We start from the raw sequence: 20,883 nt of genomic DNA on the forward strand, positions 1-20,883 counted from the left end.
TTACTCTACTTTTTTTCTTGAGAAATATGATCATTTCCCTCGCAGTGGCTTATAGGATTGTCTTCTTGGAAGAGTGCAGTGAGTTTTTTTCTTGCTCTAGCCACTATTGGCCTAAGCTCTGTGCATTTTTTTGTTCCTAATATCTTTCTCACTCTTTAGATGAAAAAGCAGCATGGGGTCAGAATGGCCGAGTGGTCTAATGCGCTGCGTTAAGGCCGCAGTCTCTCCTGGAGGCGTGGGTTCGAATCCCACTTCTGACAAAACTTGAATTCCATTTTCTTTTTCAGTTCCTTTAGAATCTCAGCTAAAAATTGGCAATGTAAATAATATCTGAATAAGTACCAAACTTCAGTTTCAACTGCAAATGCATTTGCCCTATTCTATCTTTAACGTTAATGTAATATTTTTCTAGCACTCGTGGTGTTTTATATTTGTTTTGTGGGGTACTTTAAAAATCTTTTTTATGAAAGAAATGGGTTACATTAAGTCTTGTGATGTTTTAGGTTTCCAATAAGGAGGTTTTAAATTTTATGTCACGTCATTTTCAGATGCTTCATTCAAGAGCTGTTTCCACTATAGAATGCAGAGCAAGGGCAAAAATACAAGTGATAGAGCGAGTGAGTGAGAAGGAGTGTTGTGGAAGGAGAGAATGAAACAAAGACAGAGTGAGTGAATGGCAGGGAGGCATAGAAGAGGAGTCTAGTAGTGAAGGAGACCTGCTTTTCCCTGCTCTTGACCTCCCACCCATCCCCAAACAACCACAAACATACCTTCTGTGCAAAGTTGGTATGCAGATTTTCACGCCTCAGCAAGTGAGGGTGAGTCCCAGGCCAGGGGCTAAAGAGCAAAAGAGTGCCTGTGCTCAGACTTTCCCTGCTAGGGATAGTTTATCTGGAACAAGGCCTACTCTCTTGTATCCAGCAAGGATCTAGAAATCCTGCATGAATCTGCAAGGCACAATGGCAGCATAAATTTGCATAAACTGCCCCACCTATTGCCTTCCTACTTCCTGTGCTGTAGTTGTTTGTGTAGAGAGAGAGGTCGCAGGCAAGGAAATGTTGTGAGTCGGATACAGGACCCTAAATAGCTGGTGAGAGGTATGTGGTGTTCTAAAAGCATGAAAACTGTATACCTGTGAAATAAAGTGCTTTCGTATGTGTTCTTCTGTGTTTATTGTCCTGTGCATAAAGTTGCACCTTGTGTTTGAAGGTTTAAATTATTTCAGGCTTGCATGGAGGTAGACGTTTCTGAGTAACTTTTATTCATTTCTTAAAAGCCTATACTGTCAGGATGGCCGAGAGGTCTAAGGTGCTGTGTTTAGGCCACAGTCTCCTTTGGAGGCGTGGGTTCGAATCCCACTTCTGACATGCCTTTTGGAGATTTAATCTCCTTTATCAGGTTAACATCTGATGGAAGTTGCATCTGTTGGTCTTCACCTGGCACGTTATTCCGTTCTCTTCTTGTCAAGAGAGATTGGGTTTCTCATATATTTAGGTTCTATAACGTCTTGCTGACAAAGCGCAATCCTTACCAAATGAGCATAGGACCCATGTAAGAGGTCATCTGGAAGAGTCATGCTCTTGTATGCCCTGGCCAGACGGGCCCTGCAAATTTGGAAGAATGCCATGCATCTGGTAGACAACTGGACTCCAGCACACTTACAGCAATTTCCTTAGGGCTTTGATCAGGGGCTGCTTAAATTTGCATACTCCACCCTATGTTGTGACTTTGAGATCCCTTGTTGAAATTGCTTTAGCCAGCCAAGAGGTGGCTATTGTCTCAATTTCAAAGCAGCTTTGAGCCGTTCAAGTGGCTGGTGAATAGCACTTTCTCTTTGTTCGCCTCAAAGTTCTAAAGTGTTCTCCATAGGTCCTGCTCTGTACAGATTGTTCAAAGATCTGTTGGAAGTGCATATAATAGGATAAATAAATTGAGGGCATTCCTTTTCAGTACCTCACCTGCATGGCTGTCTGGCCTCTGGAAGATGCTGGGAAAGCAAGTCAGCATGGCCGAGTGGTCTAAGGCGCTGCGTTCAGGTCGCAGTCTCCTCTGGAGGCGTGGGATCAAATCCCACTTCTGACAGTCCTGTGTTTACTCTACTTTTTTTCTTGAGAAATATGATCATTTCCCTCGCAGTGGCTTATAGGATTGTCTTCTTGGAAGAGTGCAGTGAGTTTTTTTCTTGCTCTAGCCACTATTGGCCTAAGCTCTGTGCATTTTTTGGTTCCTAATATCTTTCTCACTCTTTAGATGAAAAAGCAGCATGGGGTCAGAATGGCCGAGTGGTCTAATGCGCTGCGTTAAGGCCGCAGTCTCTCCTGGAGGCGTGGGTTCGAATCCCACTTCTGACAAAACTTGAATTCCATTTTCTTTTTCAGTTCCTTTAGAATCTCAGCTAAAAATTGGCAATGTAAATAATATCTGAATAAGTACCAAACTTCAGTTTCAACTGCAAATGCATTTGCCCTATTCTATCTTTAACGTTAATGTAATATTTTTCTAGCACTCGTGGTGTTTTATATTTGTTTTGTGGGGTACTTTAAAAATCTTTTTTATGAAAGAAATGGGTTACATTAAGTCTTGTGATGTTTTAGGTTTCCAATAAGGAGGTTTTAAATTTTATGTCACGTCATTTTCAGATGCTTCATTCAAGAGCTGTTTCCACTATAGAATGCAGAGCAAGGGCAAAAATACAAGTGATAGAGCGAGTGAGTGAGAAGGAGTGTTGTGGAAGGAGAGAATGAAACAAAGACAGAGTGAGTGAATGGCAGGGAGGCATAGAAGAGGAGTCTAGTAGTGAAGGAGACCTGCTTTTCCCTGCTCTTGACCTCCCACCCATCCCCAAACAACCACAAACATACCTTCTGTGCAAAGTTGGTATGCAGAATTTCACGCCTCAGCAAGTGAGGGTGAGTCCCAGGCCAGGGGCTAAAGAGCAAAAGAGTGCCTGTGCTCAGACTTTCCCTGCTAGGGATAGTTTATCTGGAACAAGGCCTACTCTCTTGTATCCAGCAAGGATCTAGAAATCCTGCATGAATCTGCAAGGCACAATGGCAGCATAAATTTGCATAAACTGCCCCACCTATTGCCTTCCTACTTCCTGTGCTGTAGTTGTTTGTGTAGAGAGAGAGGTCGCAGGCAAGGAAATGTTGTGAGTCGGATACAGGACCCTAAATAGCTGGTGAGAGGTATGTGGTGTTCTAAAAGCATGAAAACTGTATACCTGTGAAATAAAGTGCTTTCGTATGTGTTCTTCTGTGTTTATTGTCCTGTGCATAAAGTTGCACCTTGTGTTTGAAGGTTTAAAATATTTCAGGCTTGCATGGAGGTAGACGTTTCTGAGTAACTTTTATTCATTTCTTAAAAGACTATACTGTCAGGATGGCCGAGAGGTCTAAGGCGCTGTGTTTAGGCCACAGTCTCCTTTGGAGGCGTGGGTTCGAATCCCACTTCTGACATGCCTTTTGGAGATTTAATCTCCTTTATCAGGTTAACATCTGATGGAAGTTGCATCTGTTGGTCTTCACTTGGCACGTTATTCCGTTCTCCTCTTGTCAAGAGAGATGGGGTTTCTCATATACTGACAAAGCGCAATCCTTACCAAATGAGCATAGGACCCATGTAAGAGGTCATCTGGAAGAGTCATGCTCTTGTATGCCCTGGCCAGACGGGCCCTGCAAATTTGGAAGAATGCCATTCATCTGGTAGACAACTGGACTCCAGCACACTTACAGCAATTTCCTCAGGGCTTTGATCAGGGGCTGCTTAAATTTGCATACTCCACCCTATGTTGTGACTTTGAGATCCCTTGTTGAAATTGCTTTAGCCAGCCAAGAGGTGGCTATTGTCTCAATTTCAAAGCAGCTTTGAGCCGTTCAAGTGGCTGGTGAATAGCACTTTCTCTTTGTTCGCCTCAAAGTTCTAAAGAGTTCTCCATAGGTCCTGCTCTGTACAGATTGTTCAAAGATCTGTTGAAAGTGCATATAATAGGATAAATAAATTGAGGGCATTCCTTTTCAGTACCTCATCTGCATGGCTGTCTGGCCTCTGGAAGATGCTGGGAATGCAAGTCAGGATGGCCGAGTGGTCTAAGGCGCTGCGATCAGGTCGCAGTCTACTCTGGAGGTGTGGGTTCAAATCCCACTTCTGACAGTCCTGTGTTTACTCTAATTTTTTTCTTGAGAAATATGATCATTTCCCTCGCAGTGGCTTATAGGATTGTCTTCTTGGAAGAGTGCAGTGAGTTTTTTTCTTGCTCTAGCCACTTTTGGCCTAAGCTCTGTGCATTTTTTGGTTCCTAATATCTTTCTCACCCTTTAGATCAAAAAGCAGCATGGGGTAAGGATGGCCGAGTGGTCTAAGGCGCTGCGTTAAGGCCGCAGTCTCTCGTGGAGGCGTGGGTTCGAATCCCACTTCTGACAAAACTTGAATTCCATTTTCTCTCTCAGTTCCTTTACAATCTCAGCTAAAAATTGGCAATGTAAATAATATCTGAATAAGTACCAAACATCAGTTTCAACTGCAAATGCATTTGCCCTATTCTATCTTTAACGTTAATGTAATATTCTTCTAGCACTCGTGGTGTTTTATATTTCTTTTGTGGGGTACTTTAAAAATCTTTTTTATGAAAGAAATGGGTTACATTAAGTCTTGTGATGTTTTAGGTTTCCAATAAGGAGGTTTTAAATTTTATGTCACGTCATTTTCAGATGCTTCATTCAAGAGCTGTTTCCACTATAGAATGCAGAGCAAGGGCAAAAATACAAGTGATAGAGCGAGTGAGTGAGAAGGAGTGTTGTGGAAGGAGAGAATGAAACAAAGACAGAGTGAGTGAACGGCAGGGAGGCATAGAAGAGGAGTCTAGTAGTGAAGGAGACCTGCTTTTCCCTGCTCTTGACCTCCCACCCATCCCCAAACAACCACAAACATACCTTCTGTGCAAAGTTGGTATGCAGAATTTCACGCCTCAGCAAGTGAGGGTGAGTCCCAGGCCAGGGGCTAAAGAGCAAAAGAGTCCCTGTGCTCAGACTTTCCTTGCTAGGGATAGTTTATCTGGAACAAGGCCTACTCTCTTGTATCCAGCAAGGATCTAGAAATCCTGCATGAATCTGCAAGGCACATTGGCAGCATAAATTTGCATAAACTGCCCCACCTATTGCCTTCCTACTTCCTGTGCTGTAGTTGTTTGTGTAGAGAGAGAGGTCGCAGGCAAGGAAATGTTGTGAGTCGGATACAGGACCCTAAATAGCTGGTGAGAGGTATGTGGTGTTCTAAAAGCATGAAAACTGTATACCTGTGAAATAAAGTGCTTTCGTATGTGTTCTTCTGTGTTTATTGTCCTGGGCATAAAGTTGAACCTTGTGTTTGAAGGTTTAAATTATTTCAGGCTTGCATGGAGGTAGACGTTTCTGAGTAACTTTTATTCATTTCTTAGAAGCCTATACTGTCAGGATGGCCGAGAGGTCTAAGGCGTTGTGTTTAGGCCACAGTCTCCTTTGGAGGTGTGGGTTCGAATCCCACTTCTGACATGCCTTTTGGAGATTTAATCTCCTTTATCAGGTTAACATCTGATGGAAGTTGCATCTGTTGGTCTTCACTTGGCACGTTATTCCGTTCTCCTCTTGTCAACAGAGATGGGGTTTCTCATATATTTAGGTTCTATAACGTCTTGCTGACAAAGCGCAATCCTTATCAAATGAGCATAGGACCCATGTAAGAGGTCATCTGGAAGAGTCATGCTCTTGTATGTCCTGGCCAGACGGGCCCTGCAAATTTGGAAGAATGCCATTCATCTGGTAGACAACTGGACTCCAGCACACTTACAGCAATTTCCTCAGGGCTTTGATCAGGAGCTGCTTAAATTTGCATACTCCACCCTATGTTGTGACTTTGAGATCCCTTGTTGAAATTGCTTTAGCCAGCCAAGAGGTGGCTATTGTCTCAATTTCAAAGCAGCTTTGAGCCGTTCAAGTGGCTGGTGAATAGCACTTTCTCTTTGTTCGCCTCAAAGTTCTAAAGAGTTCTCCATAGGTCCTGCTCTGTACAGATTGTTCAAAGATCTGTTGGAAGTGCATATAATAGGATAAATAAATTGAGGGCATTCCTTTTCAGTACCTCACCTGCATGGCTGTCTGGCCTCTGGAAGATGCTGGGAAAGCAAGTCAGGATGGCCGAGTCGTCTAAGGCGCTGCGTTCAGGTCGCAGTCTCTTCTGGAGGTGTGGGTTCAAATCCCACTTCTGACAGTCCTGTGTTTACTCTACTATTTTTCTTGAGAAATATGATCATTTCCCTCGCAGTGGCTTATAGGATTGTCTTCTTGGAAGAGTGCAGTGAGTTTTTTTCTTGCTCTAGCCACTATTGGCCTAAGCTCTGTGCATTTTTTGGTTCCTAATATATTTCTCACCCTTTAGATGATAAAGCAGCATGGGATCAGCATGGCCGAGTGGTCTAAGGCGCTGCGTTAAGGCCGCAGTCTCTCCTGGAGGCGTGGGTTCGAATCCCACTTCTGACAAAACTTGAATTCCATTTTCTCTCTCAGTTCCTTTAGAATCTCAGCTAAAAATTGGCAATGTAAATAATATCTGAATAAGTACCAAACTTCAGTTTCAACTGCAAATGCATTTGCCCTATTCTATCTTTAACGTTAATGTAATATTCTTCTAGCACTCGTGGTGTTTTATATTTGTTTTGTGGGGTACTTTAAAAATCTTTTTTATGAAAGAAATGGGTTACATTAAGTCTTGTGATGTTTTAGGTTTCCAATAAGGAGGTTTTAAATTTTATGTCACGTCATTTTCAGATGCTTCATTCAAGAGCTGTTTCCACTATAGAATGCAGAGCAAGGGCAAACATACAAGTGATAGAGCGAGTGAGTGAGAAGGAGTGTTGTGGAAGGAGAGAATGAAACAAAGACAGAGTGAGTGAATGGCAGGGAGGCATAGAAGAGGAGTCTAGTAGTGAAGGAGACCTGCTTTTCCCTGCTCTTGACCTCCCACCCATCCCCAAACAACCACAAACATACCTTCTGTGCAAAGTTGGTATGCAGAATTTCACGCCTCAGCAAGTGAGGGTGAGTCCCAGGCCAGGGGCTAAAGAGCAAAAGAGTGCCTGTGCTCAGACTTTCCCTGCTAGGGATAGTTTATCTGGAACAAGGCCTACTCTCTTGTATCCAGCAAGGATCTAGAAATCCTGCATGAATCTGCAAGGCACAATGGCAGCATAAATTTGCATAAACTGCCCCACCTATTGCCTTCCTACTTCCTGTGCTGTAGTTGTTTGTGTAGAGAGAGAGGTCGCAGGCAAGGAAATGTTGTGAGTCGGATACAGGATCCTAAATAGCTGGTGAGAGGTATGTGGTGTTCTAAAAGCATGAAAACTGTATACCTGTGAAATAAAGTGCTTTCGTATGTGTTCTTCTGTGTTTATTGTCCTGTGCATAAAGTTGCACCTTGTGTTTGAAGGTTTAAATTATTTCAGGCTTGCATGGAGGTAGACGTTTCTGAGTAACTTTTATTCATTTCTTAAAAGCCTATACTGTCAGGATGGCCGAGAGGTCTAAGGTGCTGTGTTTAGGCCACAGTCTCCTTTGGAGGCGTGGGTTCGAATCCCACTTCTGACATTCCTTTTGGAGATTTAATCTCCTTTATCAGGTTAACATCTGATGGAAGTTGCATCTGTTGGTCTTCACCTGGCACGTTATTCCGTTCTCTTCTTGTCAAGAGAGATGGGGTTTCTCATATATTTAGGTTCTATAACGTCTTGCTGACAAAGCGCAATCCTTACCAAATGAGCATAGGACCCATGTAAGAGGTTATCTGGAAGAGTCATGCTCTTGTATGCCCTGGCCAGACGGGCCCTGCAAATTTGGAAGAATGCCATGCATCTGGTAGACAACTGGACTCCAGCACACTTACAGCAATTTCCTTAGGGCTTTGATCAGGGGCTGCTTAAATTTGCATACTCCACCCTATGTTGTGACTTTGAGATCCCTTGTTGAAATTGCTTTAGCCAGCCAAGAGGTGGCTATTGTCTCAATTTCAAAGCAGCTTTGAGCCGTTCAAGTGGCTGGTGAATAGCACTTTCTCTTTGTTCGCCTCAAAGTTCTAAAGTGTTCTCCATAGGTCCTGCTCTGTACAGATTGTTCAAAGATCTGTTGGAAGTGCATATAATAGGATAAATAAATTGAGGGCATTCCTTTTCAGTACCTCACCTGCATGGCTGTCTGGCCTCTGGAAGATGCTGGGAAAGCAAGTCAGCATGGCCGAGTGGTCTAAGGCGCTGCGTTCAGGTCGCAGTCTCCTCTGGAGGCGTGGGTTCAAATCCCACTTCTGACAGTCCTGTGTTTACTCTACTTTTTTTCTTGAGAAATATGATCATTTCCCTCGCAGTGGCTTATAGGATTGTCTTCTTGGAAGAGTGCAGTGAGTTTTTTTCTTGCTCTAGCCACTATTGGCCTAAGCTCTGTGCATTTTTTGGTTCCTAATATATTTCTCACCCTTTAGATGAAAAAGCAGCATGGGGTCAGGATGGCCGAGTGGTCTAAGGCGCTGCGTTAAGGCCGCAGTCTCTCCTGGAGGCGTGGGTTCGAATCCCACTTCTGACAAAACTTGAATTCCATTTTCTCTCTCAGTTCCTTTAGAATCTCAGCTAAAAATTGGCAATGTAAATAATATCTGAATAAGTACCAAACTTCAGTTTCAACTGCAAATGCATTTGCCCTATTCTATCTTTAACGTTAATGTAATATTTTTCTAGCACTCGTGGTGTTTTATATTTGTTTTGTGGGGTACTTTAAAAATCTTTTTTATGAAAGAAATGGGTTACATTAAGTCTTGTGATGTTTTAGCTTTCCAATAAGGAGGTTTTAAATTTTATGTCACGTCATTTTCAGATGCTTCATTCAAGAGCTGTTTCCACTATAGAATGCAGAGCAAGGGCAAAAATACAAGTGATAGAGCGAGTGAGTGAGAAGGAGTGTTGTGGAAGGAGAGAATGAAACAAAGACAGAGTGAGTGAATGGCAGGGAGGCATAGAAGAGGAGTCTAGTAGTGAAGGAGACCTGCTTTTCCCTGCTCTTGACCTCCCACCCGTCCCCAAACAACCACAAACATACCTTCTGTGCAAAGTTGGTATGCAGAATTTCACGCCTCAGCAAGTGAGGGTGAGTCCCAGGCCAAGGCCTAAAGAGCAAAAGAGTGCCTGTGCTCAGACTTTCCCTGCTAGGGATAGTTTATCTGGAACACGGCCTACTCTCTTGTATCTAGCAAGGATCTAGAAATCCTGCATGAATCTGCAAGGCACAATGGCAGCATAAATTTGCATAAACTGCCCCACCTATTGCCTTCCTACTTCCTGTGCTGTAGTTGTTTGTGTAGAGAGAGAGGTCGCAGGCAAGGAAATGTTGTGAGTCGGATACAGGACCCTAAATAGCTGGTGAGAGGTATGTGGTGTTCTAAAAGCATGAAAACTGTATACCTGTGAAATAAAGTGCTTTCGTATGTGTTCTTCTGTGTTTATTGTCCTGTGCATAAAGTTGCACCTTGTGTTTGAAGGTTTAAAATATTTCAGGCTTGCATGGAGGTAGACGTTTCTGAGTAACTTTTATTCATTTCTTAAAAGCCTATACTGTCAGGATGGCCGAGAGGTCTAAGGCGCTGTGTTTAGGCCACAGTCTCCTTTGGAGGCGTGGGTTCGAATCCCACTTCTGACATGCCTTTTGGAGATTTAATCTCCTTTATCAGGTTAACATCTGATGGAAGTTGCACCGTTGGTCTTCACTTGGCACGTTATTCCGTTCTCCTCTTGTCAAGAGAGATGGGGTTTCTCATATACTGACAAAGCGCAATCCTTACCAAATGAGCATAGGACCCATGTAAGAGGTCATCTGGAAGAGTCATGCTCTTGTATGCCCTGGCCAGACGGGCCCTGCAAATTTGGAAGAATGCCATTCATCTGGTAGACAACTGGACTCCAGCACACTTACAGCAATTTCCTCAGGGCTTTGATCAGGGGCAGCTTAAATTTGCATACTCCACCCTATGTTGTGACTTTGAGATCCCTTGTTGAAATTGCTTTAGCCAGCCAAGAGGTGGCTATTGTCTCAATTTCAAAGCAGCTTTGAGCCGTTCAAGTGGCTGGTGAATAGCACTTTCTCTTTGTTCGCCTCAAAGTTCTAAAGAGTTCTCCATAGGTCCTGCTCTGTACAGATTGTTCAAAGATCTGTTGAAAGTGCATATAATAGGATAAATAAATTGAGGGCATTCCTTTTCAGTACCTCACCTGCATGGCTGTCTGGCCTCTGGAAGATGCTGGGAAAGCAAGTCAGGATGGCCGAGTGGTCTAAGGCGCTGCGTTCAGGTCGCAGTCTCCTCTGGAGGCGTGGGTTCAAATCCCACTTCTGACAGTCCTGTGTTTACTCTAATTTTTTTCTTGAGAAATATGATCATTTCCCTTGCAGTGGCTTATAGGATTGTCTTCTTGGAAGAGTGCAGTGAGTTTTTTTCTTGCTCTAGCCACTATTGGCCTAAGCTCTGTGCATTTTTTGGTTCCTAATATCTTTCTCACCCTTTAGATCAAAAAGCAGCATGGGGTCAGGATGGCCGAGTGGTCTAAGGCGCTGCGTTAAGGCCGCAGTCTCTCGTGGAGGCGTGGGTTCGAATCCCACTTCTGACAAAACTTGAACCATTTTCTCTCTCAGTTCCTTTAGAATCTCAGCTAAAAATTGGCAATGTAAATAATATCTGAATAAGTACCAAACATCAGTTTCAACTGCAAATGCATTTGCCCTATTCTATCTTTAACGTTAATGTAATATTCTTCTAGCACTCGTGGTGTTTTATATTTCTTTTGTGGGGTACTTTAAAAATCTTTTTTATGAAAGAAATGGGTTACATTAAGTCTTGTGATGTTTTAGGTTTCCAATAAGGAGGTTTTAAATTTTATGTCACGTCATTTTCAGATGCTTCATTCAAGAGATGTTTCCACTATAGAATGCAGAGCAAGGGCAAAAATACAAGTGATAGAGCGAGTGAGTGAGAAGGAGTGTTGTGGAAGGAGAGAATGAAACAAAGACAGAGTGAGTGAACGGCAGGGAGGCATAGAAGAGGAGTCTAGTAGTGAAGGAGACCTGCTTTTCCCTGCTCTTGACCTCCCACCCATCCCCAAACAACCACAAACATACCTTCTGTGCAAAGTTGGTATGCAGAATTTCACGCCTCAGCAAGTGAGGGTGAGTCCCAGGCCAGGGGCTAAAGAGCAAAAGAGTGCCTGTGCTCATACTTTCCCTGCTAGGGATAGTTTATCTGGAACAAGGCCTACTCTCTTGTATCCAGCAAGGATCTAGAAATCCTGCATGAATCTGCAAGGCACATTGGCAGCATAAATTTGAATAAACTGCCCCACCTATTGCCTTCCTACTTCCTGTGCTGTAGTTGTTTGTGTAGAGAGAGAGGTCGCAGGCAAGGAAATGTTGTGAGTCGGATACAGGACCCTAAATAGCTGGTGAGAGGTATGTGGTGTTCTAAAAGCATGAAAACTGTATACCTGTGAAATAAAGTGCTTTCGTATGTGTTCTTCTGTGTTTATTGTCCTGTGCATAAAGTTGCACCTTGTGTTTGAAGGTTTAAATTATTTCAGGCTTGCATGGAGGTAGACGTTTCTGAGTAACTTTTATTCATTTCTTAAATGCCTATACTGTCAGGATGGCCGAGAGGTCTAAGGCGCTGTGTTTAGGCCACAGTCTCCTTTGGAGGCGTGGGTTCGAATCCCACTTCTGACATGCCTTTTGGAGATTTAATCTTCTTTATCAGGTTAACATCTGATGGAAGTTGCATCTGTTGGTCTTCTCTTGGCACGTTATTCCGTTCTCCTCTTGTCAAGAGAGATGGGGTTTTTCATATATTTAGGTTCTATAACGTCTTGCTGACAAAGCGCAATCCTTACAAAATGAGCATAGGACCCAAGTAAGAGGTCATCTGGAAGAGTCATGCTCTTGTATGCCCTGGCCAGACGGGCCCTGCAAATTTGGAAGAATGCCATTCATCTGGTAGACAACTGGACTCCAGCACACTTACAGCAACTTCCTCAGGGCTTTGATCAGGGGCTGCTTAAATTTGCATACTCCACCCTATGTTGTGACTTTGAGATCCCTTGTTGAAATTGCTTTAGCCAGCCAAGAGGTGGCTATTGTCTCAATTTCAAAGCAGCTTTGAGCCGTTCAAGTGGCTGGTGAATAGCACTTTCTCTTTGTTCGCCTCAAAGTTCTAAAGAGTTCTCCATAGGTCCTGCTCTGTACAGATTGTTCAAAGATCTGTTGGAAGTGCATATAATAGGATAAATAAATTGAGGGCATTCCTTTTCAGTACCTCACCTGCATGGCTGTCTGGCCTCTGGAAGATGCTGGGAAAACAAGTCAGGATGGCCGAGTGGTCTAAGGCGCTGCGTTCAGGTCGCAGTCTCCTCTGGAGGCGTGGGTTCAAATCCCACTTCTGACAGTCCTGTGTTTACGCTAATTTTTTTCTTGATAAATATGATCATTTCCCCGTCGCAGTGGCTTATAGGATTGTCTTCTTGGAAGAGTGCAGTGAGTTTTTTTCTTGCTCTAGCCACTATTGGCCTAAGCTCTGTGCATTTTTTGGTTCCTAATATCTTTCTCACCCTTTAGATGAACAAGCAGCATGTGGTCAAGATGGCCGAGTGGTCAAAGGCGCTGCGTTAAGGCCGCAGTCTCTCGTGGAGGCGTGGGTTCGAATCCCACTTCTGACAAAACTTGAATTCCATTTTCTCTCTCAGTACCTTTAGAATCTCAGCTAAAAATTGGCAATGTAAATAATATCTGAATAAGTACCAAACTTCAGTTTCAACTGCAAATGCATTTGCCCTATTCTATCTTTAACGTTAATGTAATATTCTTCTAGCACTCGTGGTGTTTTATATTTCTTTTGTGGGGTACTTTAAAAATCTTTTTTATGAAAGAAATGGGTTACATTAAGTCTTGTGATGTTTTAGGTTTCCAATAAGGAGGTTTTAAATTTTATGTCACGTCATTTTCAGATGCTTCATTCAAGAGATGTTTCCACTATAGAATGCAGAGCAAGGGCAAAAATACAAGTGATAGAGCGAGTGAGTGAGAAGGAGTGTTGTGGAAGGAGAGAATGAAACAAAGACAGAGTGAGTGAACGGCAGGGAGGCATAGAAGAGAAGTCTAGTAGTGAAGGAGACCTGCTTTTCCCTGCTCTTGACCTCCCACCCATCCCCAAACAACCACAAACATACCTTCTGTGCAAAGTTGGTATGCAGAATTTCACGCCTCAGCAAGTGAGGGTGAGTCCCAGGCCAGGGGCTAAAGAGCAAAAGAGTGCCTGTGCTCAGACTTTCCCTGCTAGGGATAGTTTATCTGGAACAAGGCCTACTCTCTTGTATCCAGAAAGGATCTAGAAATCCTGCATGAATCTGCAAGGCACATTGGCAGCATAAATTTGCATAAACTGCCCCACCTATTGCCTTCCTACTTCCTGTGCTGTAGTTGTTTGTGTAGAGAGAGAGGTCGCAGGCAAGGAAATGTTGTGAGTCGGATACAGGACCCTAAATAGCTGGTGAGAGGTATGTGGTGTTCTAAAAGCATGAAAACTGTATACCTGTGAAATAAAGTGCTTTCGTATGTGTTCTTCTGTGTTTATTGTCCTGTGCATAAAGTTGCACCTTGTGTTTGAAGGTTTAAATTATTTCAGGCTTGCATGGAGGTAGACGTTTCTGAGTAACTTTTATTCATTTCTTAAAAGCCTATACTGTCAGGATGGCCGAGAGGTCTAAGGCGCTGTGTTTAGGCCACAGTCTCCTTTGGAGGCGTGGGTTCGAATCCCACTTCTGACATGCCTTTTGGAGATTTAATCTCCTTTATCAGGTTAACATCTGATGGAAGTTGCATCTGTTGGTCTTCACCTGGCACGTTATTCCGTTATCCTCTTGTCAAGAGAGATGGGGTTTCTCATATATTTAGGTTCTATAACGTCTTGCTGACAAAGCTCAATCCTTACCAAATGAGCATAGGACCCATGTAAGAGGTCATCTGGAAGAGTCATGCTCTTGTATGCCCTGGCCAGACGGGCCCTGCAAATTTGGAAGAATGCCATGCATCTGGTAGACAACTGGACTCCAGCACACTTACAGCAATTTCCTTAGGGCTTTGATCAGGGGCTGCTTAAATTTGCATACTCCACCCTATGTTGTGACTTTGAGATCCCTTGTTGAAATTGCTTTAGCCAGCCAAGAGGTGGCTATTGTCTCAATTTCAAAGCAGCTTTGAGACGTTCAAGTGGCTGGTGAATAGCACTTTCTCTTTGTTCGCCTCAAAGTTCTAAAGAGTTCTCCATAGGTCCTGCTCTGTACAGATTGTTCAAAGATCTGTTGGAAGTGCATATAATAGGATAAATAAATTGAGGGCATTCCTTTTCAGTACCTCATCTGCATGGCTGTCTGGCCTCTGGAAGATGCTGGGAATGCAAGTCAGGATGGCCGAGTGGTCTAAGGCGCTGCGTTCAGGTCGCAGTCTCCTCTGGAGGCGTGGGTTCAAATCCCACTTCTAACAGTCCTGTGTTTACTCTAATTTTTTTCTTGAGAAATATGATCATTTCCCTCGCAGTGGCTTATAGGATTGTCTTCTTGGAAGAGTGCAGTGAGTTTTTTTCTTGCTCTAGCCACTTTTGGCCTAAGCTCTGTGCATTTTTTGGTTCCTAATATCTTTCTCACCCTTTAGATCAAAAAGCAGCTTGGGGTCAGGATGGCCGAGTGGTCTAAGGTGCTGCGTTAAGGCCGCAGTCTCTCGTGGAGGCGTGGGTTCGAATCCCACTTCTGACAAAACTTGAATTCCATTTTCTCTCTCAGTTCCTTTAGAATCTCAGCTAAAAATTGGCAATGTAAATAATATCTGAATAAGTACCAAACATCAGTTTCAACTGCAAATGCATTTGCCCTATTCTATCTTTAACGTTAATGTAATATTCTTCTAGCACTCGTGGTGTTTTATATTTCTTTTGTGGGGTACTTTAAAAATCTTTTTTATGAAAGAAATGGGTTACATTAAGTCTTGTGATGTTTTAGGTTTCCAATAAGGAGGTTTTAAATTTTATGTCACGTCATTTTCAGATGCTTCATTCAAGAGATGTTTCCACTATAGAATGCAGAGCAAGGGCAAAAATACAAGTGATAGAGCGAGTGAGTGAGAAGGAGAGAATGAAACAAAGACAGAGTGAGTGAACGGCAGGGAGGCATAGAAGAGGAGTCTAGTAGTGAAGGAGACCTGCATTTCCCTGCTCTTGACCTCCCACCCATCCCCAAACAACCACAAACATACCTTCTGTGCAAAGTTGGTATGCAGAATTTCACGCCTCAGCAAGTGAGGGTGAGTCCCAGGCCAGGGGCTAAAGAGCAAAAGAGTCCCTGTGCTCAGACTTTCCCTGCTAGGGATAGTTTATCTGGAACAAGGCCTACTCTCTTGTATCCAGCAAGGATCTAGAAATCCTGCATGAATCTGCAAGGCACATTGGCAGCATAAATTTGCATAAACTGCCCCACCTATTGCCTTCCTACTTCCTGTGCTGTAGTTGTTTGTGTAGAGAGAGAGGTCGCAGGCAAGGAAATGTTGTGAGTCGGATACAGGACCCTAAATAGCTGGTGAGAGGTATGTGGTGTTCTAAAAGCATGAAAACTGTATACCTGTGAAATAAAGTGCTTTCGTATGTGTTCTTCTGTGTTTATTGTCCTGGGCATAAAGTTGAACCTTGTGTTTGAAGGTTTAAATTATTTCAGGCTTGCATGGAGGTAGACGTTTCTGAGTAACTTTTATTCATTTCTTAGAAGCCTATACTGTCAGGATGGCCGAGAGGTCTAAGGCGTTGTGTTTAGGCCACAGTCTCCTTTGGAGGTGTGGGTTCGAATCCCACTTCTGACATGCCTTTTGGAGATTTAATCTCCTTTATCAGGTTAACATCTGATGGAAGTTGCATCTGTTGGTCTTCACTTGGCACGTTATTCCGTTCTCCTCTTGTCAACAGAGATGGGGTTTCTCATATATTTAGGTTCTATAACGTCTTGCTGACAAAGCGCAATCCTTACCAAATGAGCATAGGACCCATGTAAGAGGTCATCTGGAAGAGTCATGCTCTTGTATGTCCTGGCCAGACGGGCCCTGCAAATTTGGAAGAATGCCATTCATCTGGTAGACAACTGGACTCCAGCACACTTACAGCAATTTCCTCAGGGCTTTGATCAGGAGCTGCTTAAATTTGCATACTCCACCCTATGTTGTGACTTTGAGATCCCTTGTTGAAATTGCTTTAGCCAGCCAAGAGGTGGCTATTGTCTCAATTTCAAAGCAGCTTTGAGCCGTTCAAGTGGCTGGTGAATAGCACTTTCTCTTTGTTCGCCTCAAAGTTCTAAAGAGTTCTCCATAGGTCCTGCTCTGTACAGATTGTTCAAAGATCTGTTGGAAGTGCATATAATAGGATAAATAAATTGAGGGCATTCCTTTTCAGTACCTCACCTGCATGGCTGTCTGGCCTCTGGAAGATGCTGGGAAAGCAAGTCAGGATGGCCGAGTGGTCTAAGGCGCTGCGTTCAGGTCGCAGTCTCCTCTGGAGGTGTGGGTTCAAATCCCACTTCTGACAGTCCTGTGTTTACTCTACTATTTTTCTTGAGAAATATGATCATTTCCCTCGCAGTGGCTTATAGGATTGTCTTCTTGGAAGAGTGCAGTGAGTTTTTTTCTTGCTCTAGCCACTATTGGCCTAAGCTCTGTGCATTTTTTGGTTCCTAATATATTTCTCACCCTTTAGATGAAAAAGCAGCATGGGATCAGCATGGCCGAGTGGTCTAAGGCGCTACGTTAAGGCCGCAGTCTCTCCTGGAGGCGTGGGTTCGAATCCCACTTCTGACAAAACTTGAATTCCATTTTCTCTCTCAGTTCCTTTAGAATCTCAGCTAAAAATTGGCAATGTAAATAATATCTGAATAAGTACCAAACTTCAGTTTCAACTGCAAATGCATTTGCCCTATTCTATCTTTAACGTTAATGTAATATTCTTCTAGCACTCGTGGTGTTTTATATTTCTTTTGTGGGGTACTTTAAAAATCTTTTTTATGAAAGAAATGGGTTACATTAAGTCTTGTGATGTTTTAGGTTTCCAATAAGGAGGTTTTAAATTTTATGTCACGTCATTTTCAGATGCTTCATTCAAGAGCTGTTTCCACTATAGAATGCAGAGCAAGGGCAAAAATACAAGTGATAGAGCGAGTGAGTGAGAAGGAGTGTTGTGGAAGGAGAGAATGAAACAAAGACAGAGTGAGTGAATGGCAGGGAGGCATAGAAGAGGAGTCTAGTAGTGAAGGAGACCTGCTTTTCCCTGCTCTTGACCTCCCACCCATCCCCAAACAACCACAAACATACCTTCTGTGCAAAGTTGGTATGCAGAATTTCACGCCTCAGCAAGTGAGGGTGAGTCCCAGGCCAGGGGCTAAAGAGCAAAAGAGTGCCTGTGCTCAGACTTTCCCTGCTAGGGATAGTTTATCTGGAACAAGGCCTACTCTCTTGTATCCAGCAAGGATCTAGAAATCCTGCATGAATCTGCAAGGCACAATGGCAGCATAAATTTGCATAAACTGCCCCACCTATTGCCTTCCTACTTCCTGTGCTGTAGTTGTTTGTGTAGAGAGAGAGGTCGCAGGCAAGGAAATGTTGTGAGTCGGATACAGGACCCTAAATAGCTGGTGAGAGGTATGTGGTGTTCTAAAAGCATGAAAACTGTATACCTGTGAAATAAAGTGCTTTCGTATGTGTTCTTCTGTGTTTATTGTCCTGTGCATAAAGTTGCACCTTGTGTTTGAAGGTTTAAATTATTTCAGGCTTGCATGGAGGTAGACGTTTCTGAGTAACTTTTATTCATTTCTTAAAAGCCTATACTGTCAGGATGGCCGAGAGGTCTAAGGTGCTGTGTTTAGGCCACAGTCTCCTTTGGAGGCGTGGGTTCGAATCCCACTTCTGACATGCCTTTTGGAGATTTAATCTCCTTTATCAGGTTAACATCTGATGGAAGTTGCATCTGTTGGTCTTCACCTGGCACGTTATTCCGTTCTCTTCTTGTCAAGAGAGATTGGGTTTCTCATATATTTAGGTTCTATAACGTCTTGCTGACAAAGCGCAATCCTTACCAAATGAGCATAGGACCCATGTAAGAGGTCATCTGGAAGAGTCATGCTCTTGTATGCCCTGGCCAGACGGGCCCTGCAAATTTGGAAGAATGCCATGCATCTGGTAGACAACTGGACTCCAGCACACTTACAGCAATTTCCTTAGGGCTTTGATCAGGGGCTGCTTAAATTTGCATACTCCACCCTATGTTGTGACTTTGAGATCCCTTGTTGAAATTGCTTTAGCCAGCCAAGAGGTGGCTATTGTCTCAATTTCAAAGCAGCTTTGAGCCGTTCAAGTGGCTGGTGAATAGCACTTTCTCTTTGTTCGCCTCAAAGTTCTAAAGTGTTCTCCATAGGTCCTGCTCTGTACAGATTGTTCAAAGATCTGTTGGAAGTGCATATAATAGGATAAATAAATTGAGGGCATTCCTTTTCAGTACCTCACCTGCATGGCTGTCTGGCCTCTGGAAGATGCTGGGAAAGCAAGTCAGCATGGCCGAGTGGTCTAAGGCGCTGCGTTCAGGTCGCAGTCTCCTCTGGAGGCGTGGGTTCAAATCCCACTTCTGACAGTCCTGTGTTTACTCTACTTTTTTTCTTGAGAAATATGATCATTTCCCTCGCAGTGGCTTATAGGATTGTCTTCTTGGAAGAGTGCAGTGAGTTTTTTTCTTGCTCTAGCCACTATTGGCCTAAGCTCTGTGCATTTTTTGGTTCCTAATATCTTTCTCACTCTTTAGATGAAAAAGCAGCATGGGGTCAGAATGGCCGAGTGGTCTAATGCGCTGCGTTAAGGCCGCAGTCTCTCCAGGAGGCGTGGGTTCGAATCCCACTTCTGACAAAACTTGAATTCCATTTTCTTTTTCAGTTCCTTTAGAATCTCAGCTAAAAATTGGCAATGTAAATAATATCTGAATAAGTACCAAACTTCAGTTTCAACTGCAAATGCATTTGCCCTATTCTATCTTTAACGTTAATGTAATATTTTTCTAGCACTCGTGGTGTTTTATATTTGTTTTGTGGGGTACTTTAAAAATCTTTTTTATGAAAGAAATGGGTTACATTAAGTCTTGTGATGTTTTAGGTTTCCAATAAGGAGGTTTTAAATTTTATGTCACGTCATTTTCAGATGCTTCATTCAAGAGCTGTTTCCACTATAGAATGCAGAGCAAGGGCAAAAATACAAGTGATAGAGCGAGTGAGTGAGAAGGAGTGTTGTGGAAGGAGAGAATGAAACAAAGACAGAGTGAGTGAATGGCAGGGAGGCATAGAAGAGGAGTCTAGTAGTGAAGGAGACCTGCTTTTCCCTGCTCTTGACCTCCCACCCATCCCCAAACAACCACAAACATACCTTCTGTGCAAAGTTGGTATGCAGAATTTCACGCCTCAGCAAGTGAGGGTGAGTCCCAGGCCAGGGGCTAAAGAGCAAAAGAGTGCCTGTGCTCAGACTTTCCCTGCTAGGGATAGTTTATCTGGAACAAGGCCTACTCTCTTGTATCCAGCAAGGATCTAGAAATCCTGCATGAATCTGCAAGGCACATTGGCAGCATAAATTTGCATAAACTGCCCCACCTATTGCCTTCCTACTTCCTGTGCTGTAGTTGTTTGTGTAGAGAGAGAGGTCGCAGGCAAGGAAATGTTGTGAGTCGGATACAGGACCCTAAATAGCTGGTGAGAGGTATGTGGTGTTCTAAAAGCATGAAAACTGTATACCTGTGAAATAAAGTGCTTTCGTATGTGTTCTTCTGTGTTTATTGTCCTGTGCATAAAGTTGCACCTTGTGTTTGAAGGTTTAAAATATTTCAGGCTTGCATGGAGGTAGACGTTTCTGAGTAACTTTTATTCATTTCTTAAAAGACTATACTGTCAGGATGGCCGAGAGGTCTAAGGCGCTGTGTTTAGGCCACAGTCTCCTTTGGAGGCGTGGGTTCGAATCCCACTTCTGACATGCCTTTTGGAGATTTAATCTCCTTTATCAGGTTAACATCTGATGGAAGTTGCATCTGTTGGTCTTCACTTGGCACGTTATTCCGTTCTCCTCTTGTCAAGAGAGATGGGGTTTCTCATATACTGACAAAGCGCAATCCTTACCAAATGAGCATAGGACCCATGTAAGAGGTCATCTGGAAGAGTCATGCTCTTGTATGCCCTGGCCAGACGGGCCCTGCAAATTTGGAAGAATGCCATTCATCTGGTAGACAACTGGACTCCAGCACACTTACAGCAATTTCCTCAGGGCTTTGATCAGGGGCAGCTTAAATTTGCATACTCCACCCTATGTTGTGACTTTGAGATCCCTTGTTGAAATTGCTTTAGCCAGCCAAGAGGTGGCTATTGTCTCAATTTCAAAGCAGCTTTGAGCCGTTCAAGTGGCTGGTGAATAGCACTTTCTCTTTGTTCGCCTCAAAGTTCTAAAGAGTTCTCCATAGGTCCTGCTCTGTACAGATTGTTCAAAGATCTGTTGAAAGTGCATATAATAGGATAAATAAATTGAGGGCATTCCTTTTCAGTACCTCACCTGCATGGCTGTCTGGCCTCTGGAAGATGCTGGGAAAGCAAGTCAGGATGGCCGAGTGGTCTAAGGCGCTGCGTTCAGGTCGCAGTCTCCTCTGGAGGCGTGGGTTCAAATCCCACTTCTGACAGTCCTGTGTTTACTCTAATTTTTTTCTTGAGAAATATGATCATTTCCCTTGCAGTGGCTT

General features: G+C 43.3%; 18 non-coding genes across 18 annotated transcripts; all 18 read left to right on the forward strand.

The window, feature by feature from the left end:
- The first annotated feature begins 1,284 nt into the window (after positions 1–1,284).
- TRNAL-UAG (transfer RNA leucine (anticodon UAG)) lies at positions 1,285–1,367 on the forward strand. Its single transcript has one exon. It is a non-coding gene; the product is annotated as a tRNA-Leu (tRNA).
- A 2,008-nt stretch (positions 1,368–3,375) lies between these two features.
- TRNAL-UAG (transfer RNA leucine (anticodon UAG)) lies at positions 3,376–3,458 on the forward strand. The gene has a single exon. It is a non-coding gene; the product is annotated as a tRNA-Leu (tRNA).
- Positions 3,459–5,445: 1,987 nt separating this feature from the next.
- Positions 5,446–5,528, forward strand: TRNAL-UAG (transfer RNA leucine (anticodon UAG)). Its single transcript has one exon. It is a non-coding gene; the product is annotated as a tRNA-Leu (tRNA).
- A 2,008-nt stretch (positions 5,529–7,536) lies between these two features.
- TRNAL-UAG (transfer RNA leucine (anticodon UAG)) lies at positions 7,537–7,619 on the forward strand. The gene has a single exon. It is a non-coding gene; the product is annotated as a tRNA-Leu (tRNA).
- Positions 7,620–8,520: 901 nt separating this feature from the next.
- Positions 8,521–8,603, forward strand: TRNAL-AAG (transfer RNA leucine (anticodon AAG)). The gene has a single exon. It is a non-coding gene; the product is annotated as a tRNA-Leu (tRNA).
- A 1,024-nt stretch (positions 8,604–9,627) lies between these two features.
- Positions 9,628–9,710, forward strand: TRNAL-UAG (transfer RNA leucine (anticodon UAG)). Its single transcript has one exon. It is a non-coding gene; the product is annotated as a tRNA-Leu (tRNA).
- A 610-nt stretch (positions 9,711–10,320) lies between these two features.
- Positions 10,321–10,403, forward strand: TRNAL-CAG (transfer RNA leucine (anticodon CAG)). Its single transcript has one exon. It is a non-coding gene; the product is annotated as a tRNA-Leu (tRNA).
- A 186-nt stretch (positions 10,404–10,589) lies between these two features.
- TRNAL-AAG (transfer RNA leucine (anticodon AAG)) lies at positions 10,590–10,672 on the forward strand. Its single transcript has one exon. It is a non-coding gene; the product is annotated as a tRNA-Leu (tRNA).
- Positions 10,673–11,694: 1,022 nt separating this feature from the next.
- On the forward strand, positions 11,695–11,777 carry TRNAL-UAG (transfer RNA leucine (anticodon UAG)). The gene has a single exon. It is a non-coding gene; the product is annotated as a tRNA-Leu (tRNA).
- A 632-nt stretch (positions 11,778–12,409) lies between these two features.
- TRNAL-CAG (transfer RNA leucine (anticodon CAG)) lies at positions 12,410–12,492 on the forward strand. Its single transcript has one exon. It is a non-coding gene; the product is annotated as a tRNA-Leu (tRNA).
- A 188-nt stretch (positions 12,493–12,680) lies between these two features.
- On the forward strand, positions 12,681–12,763 carry TRNAL-AAG (transfer RNA leucine (anticodon AAG)). Its single transcript has one exon. It is a non-coding gene; the product is annotated as a tRNA-Leu (tRNA).
- Positions 12,764–13,787: 1,024 nt separating this feature from the next.
- TRNAL-UAG (transfer RNA leucine (anticodon UAG)) lies at positions 13,788–13,870 on the forward strand. Its single transcript has one exon. It is a non-coding gene; the product is annotated as a tRNA-Leu (tRNA).
- A 901-nt stretch (positions 13,871–14,771) lies between these two features.
- TRNAL-AAG (transfer RNA leucine (anticodon AAG)) lies at positions 14,772–14,854 on the forward strand. Its single transcript has one exon. It is a non-coding gene; the product is annotated as a tRNA-Leu (tRNA).
- Positions 14,855–15,864: 1,010 nt separating this feature from the next.
- Positions 15,865–15,947, forward strand: TRNAL-UAG (transfer RNA leucine (anticodon UAG)). Its single transcript has one exon. It is a non-coding gene; the product is annotated as a tRNA-Leu (tRNA).
- Positions 15,948–16,579: 632 nt separating this feature from the next.
- Positions 16,580–16,662, forward strand: TRNAL-CAG (transfer RNA leucine (anticodon CAG)). Its single transcript has one exon. It is a non-coding gene; the product is annotated as a tRNA-Leu (tRNA).
- A 1,293-nt stretch (positions 16,663–17,955) lies between these two features.
- On the forward strand, positions 17,956–18,038 carry TRNAL-UAG (transfer RNA leucine (anticodon UAG)). The gene has a single exon. It is a non-coding gene; the product is annotated as a tRNA-Leu (tRNA).
- A 2,008-nt stretch (positions 18,039–20,046) lies between these two features.
- On the forward strand, positions 20,047–20,129 carry TRNAL-UAG (transfer RNA leucine (anticodon UAG)). Its single transcript has one exon. It is a non-coding gene; the product is annotated as a tRNA-Leu (tRNA).
- Positions 20,130–20,740: 611 nt separating this feature from the next.
- TRNAL-CAG (transfer RNA leucine (anticodon CAG)) lies at positions 20,741–20,823 on the forward strand. Its single transcript has one exon. It is a non-coding gene; the product is annotated as a tRNA-Leu (tRNA).
- Positions 20,824–20,883: the final 60 nt, after the last annotated feature.

The sequence above is a fragment of the Triturus cristatus genome, unplaced genomic scaffold (assembly GCF_964204655.1).
Source record: "Triturus cristatus unplaced genomic scaffold, aTriCri1.1 SCAFFOLD_262, whole genome shotgun sequence".
Classification (NCBI taxonomy): Eukaryota; Metazoa; Chordata; class Amphibia; order Caudata; family Salamandridae; genus Triturus; species Triturus cristatus.